The sequence below is a fragment of the Pteropus vampyrus genome, unplaced genomic scaffold (assembly GCF_000151845.1).
Source record: "Pteropus vampyrus isolate Shadow unplaced genomic scaffold, Pvam_2.0 Scaffold125, whole genome shotgun sequence".
Taxonomy (NCBI): Eukaryota; Metazoa; Chordata; class Mammalia; order Chiroptera; family Pteropodidae; genus Pteropus; species Pteropus vampyrus.
In genome coordinates this window covers 4,247,299-4,250,163 of record NW_011888906.1, presented here as the reverse complement: position 1 = coordinate 4,250,163, position 2,865 = coordinate 4,247,299, and the positions used below count along the sequence as shown (strand labels likewise).

Below are 2,865 nucleotides of genomic sequence, written 5' to 3'. Positions count from 1 at the left end.
GCAACAGTGGTGCAATCCGGGTTCCCAAGCACACGCCCCTCGGGCTGCCTTTCTGTGACTGTCTCCTGGGAGCTGCTGCTCAGAGTCAGGACTGACCTGCAGGAGGCTGGGACGCCCTCCTCACTCTCCCAGTCAGAGGACAGCCGCTGGGCAGGTGAGTGGCCCAGTGGGCAGCAGGGAGGCACCAACGGCTCCTCTCCCAGGCCTGGTTCTGCACGTATGTCTGCCTCTCTCCCCTGAGCAGCTCTCGGCTTGGCTCATGGTGTCCCCAGGGGGCCAATGGGCTTCTTGATTCCAGGCTGCACATCTGGAAGTTGACGCTATTAAAACAAACCCCATTATATAACAAACGGACATCTGGAACCCGTTAGCACTGAGTTTTTAGAAAAAGAAATTGTTTTGGATGTGCTCTCTCCTAAAAATGTGGCGAAGCGCCCTCACCCTGGCTGTCCAGGAACCCAGAGACCAGGCAGCCTCTCCTGGGCCTGTTTCTCAAGGTATCTCAGCCCAGTCCAGAGGTGGGCCTGGGCAGAGGCAGAGACAGACTCCCCCCGCCGGATGGGCAACTTTCCTGTCTCCTGAGAACTATGTCCTTGGAAGGCCCCTTTTCAATGTCATTAAACATTTTTTCAGCACTTGCGTGCCTACTATGTGCTGCCAACTCCATATTGTTCACCTGCCAACCCCAGCACCCCCACTGAGCCTGATCACTCTATCGTGGCCTAAGAGAACAGATCATGGACTGCCCCAAATTTTAAGCTACAATGCTTAAAACAACTCTGCAACTCACCTTCCTCCGACACGGAGCCTGCACACCATGTCTGGTCCCTAGAACTCTCTGGCACCTTCAGGCCTCTCCCTGAATTGTCTTCCTACCCTTCCTCCCTGGACGCAGGCATCCTGGGGCTAAATATTGTGGGGCCCTGACCCACAACGACTTGGCATGGCTTGTGGTCATTTCCTCTACAAGTGAATCTTGATCTAGCAAACAAGAAAGTTCATGAGAAATGTCTGGCTCACATTTTCAAGTGGTAATTTCAAAATAATTTTCCCCCAACTTTTTATGATGAAAAATTTTGAACATACAAAAAAGTTAAAAGAATAGTCCAATGAATACCCGCATAAACCTACCACCTAGATTTAGCAGCTGTTAACATACTGCTATATCTATCCATCTAGCCACCCGTCAATCAATTCAAAAGCATGCATCACTGCACTTCACCCTTAAAAACTATGCATGTATATCATTAACTAGAGTTCAGTATTTGTTTCTGGTTTTCTTGGAGGTGAAATTGGCGATGAAATGCACGAGTCTTTTTGTTTGTTTGTTTTTAGGTGAGGCAACCCTTGGTTGACCTCACAGATTGCAAGGACCTTGTCAGTTTACAATCCCTTATTTTTATTTATTTTTTTACGCCTACAGCACCTGGTCTTCCTAGGTAGTCTTCCATCCAAGTACTAACCAGGCCTGACCCTGCTTAGCTTCTGAGATCAGATGGGATCAGGCTTGTTCAGAGTGGCATGGCCGTAGATTGCACAAGTCTTAAGTATACAATTGCACTAAATTTTACAAACACCCAAACAAACATCTGTCACCATGTACAATTTACCATCAACCCCAGGAAGTTTACCATGGCTCTGCCCAATCAATGTCCACCCCCCCACCCCTCCCAGAGTCACCCACTACTCTGGTTATTGTCACCACACCCTAGGTTTTATGGGCTGAATTGTGTTTCCCAGAAATTTCTGTGTTGAAGTCCTAATCCCAGGACCTCAATGTGACCATATTTGGAGAGGACCTTTAAAAAGGTGATTAAGGTATAATGAGGTCATATGGGTGGGCCCCCATCCCATATGACTGGTGTCCTTATAAGAAAAGATTAGGACACGAATATCCCACATGCACAGAGGAAGGACCATATGAGGACACAGGGAGAAGACAGCCATCCACGAGCCAAGGAGAGAGGCCTCAGAAAAAATCAACTCTGCCCATACCTCGATCTCAAACTTCTAGCCTCCAGAACTGTGAGAAAATAAATTTATGTTGTTTAAGCCCACCCCCACCCTCACCGGCCTGTGGCGGTCCTAGCAGAATAACACACTAGGTTTGCCTTTTCTAGAATTTCATATAGATAAAACCATACATTATATATTCTTTTGTGTCTGGCATACTTCACCCAGCATAAGGCTTTTAGGATTCATCTTTGTGGCTACATGAATCAGTACTGTGCTCCTTTTCATTGCTGAGTAGTATTCTATTATATAAATATCCCACAGTTTGTTCAGCTGGGCAATTTATTTTTTAATGACAGAGGATTTGTTTCATAACATTTCACATTAATATATGTATGTCCTTTATGTTATCCCAGCAACAGAGACATCCCGCAGCCAGCCCTACTCAGCAGAGTGTCATAACTCTACATGAACGTCTGCTCATCCAGAAATGTACATAAAACACATTGTATCTCCTGAAATGAAAAGTTCTTAGAGGTGAGATTAAAGTAGTAGCGCATTATTTTTATCTCAGCTAATGCAGGTGACTCCATGATGTCACTGGCTTTGGTGTCTGGGGCTCTAGGCTTGAGTCTTACTCTCTGTGTGACCTTGGGTGACTCCCTCAACCTCTCTGAGTCTCATTTTCCTCACTTGAGAAAGAAGACAATAATTCCTTCTCTAAGGGTTGCATGAAGACCGAATAAACTAATGAATGAATTCAGGATGTTCTCAGAAGCTAGAAAAAGTAAGGACCCAGGAAGTGTTTATTGTTGTGACTTGTCTCACTCAGCAGCATTCAGAGTCAGAACCTCCCTCATGACAGAGCAGCAAGAGTGGATTGCCAGTTCACAAAGAGTAGAAAACGAGTTT

General features: G+C 45.9%; 1 pseudogene; it reads right to left on the bottom strand.

Annotated features, from left to right (window-relative positions):
* Window positions 1-1,414: 1,414 nt before the first annotated feature.
* Window positions 1,415-1,533, bottom strand: LOC111743969 (annotated as a pseudogene).
* Between the last annotated feature and the right edge of the window lie 1,332 nt (window positions 1,534-2,865).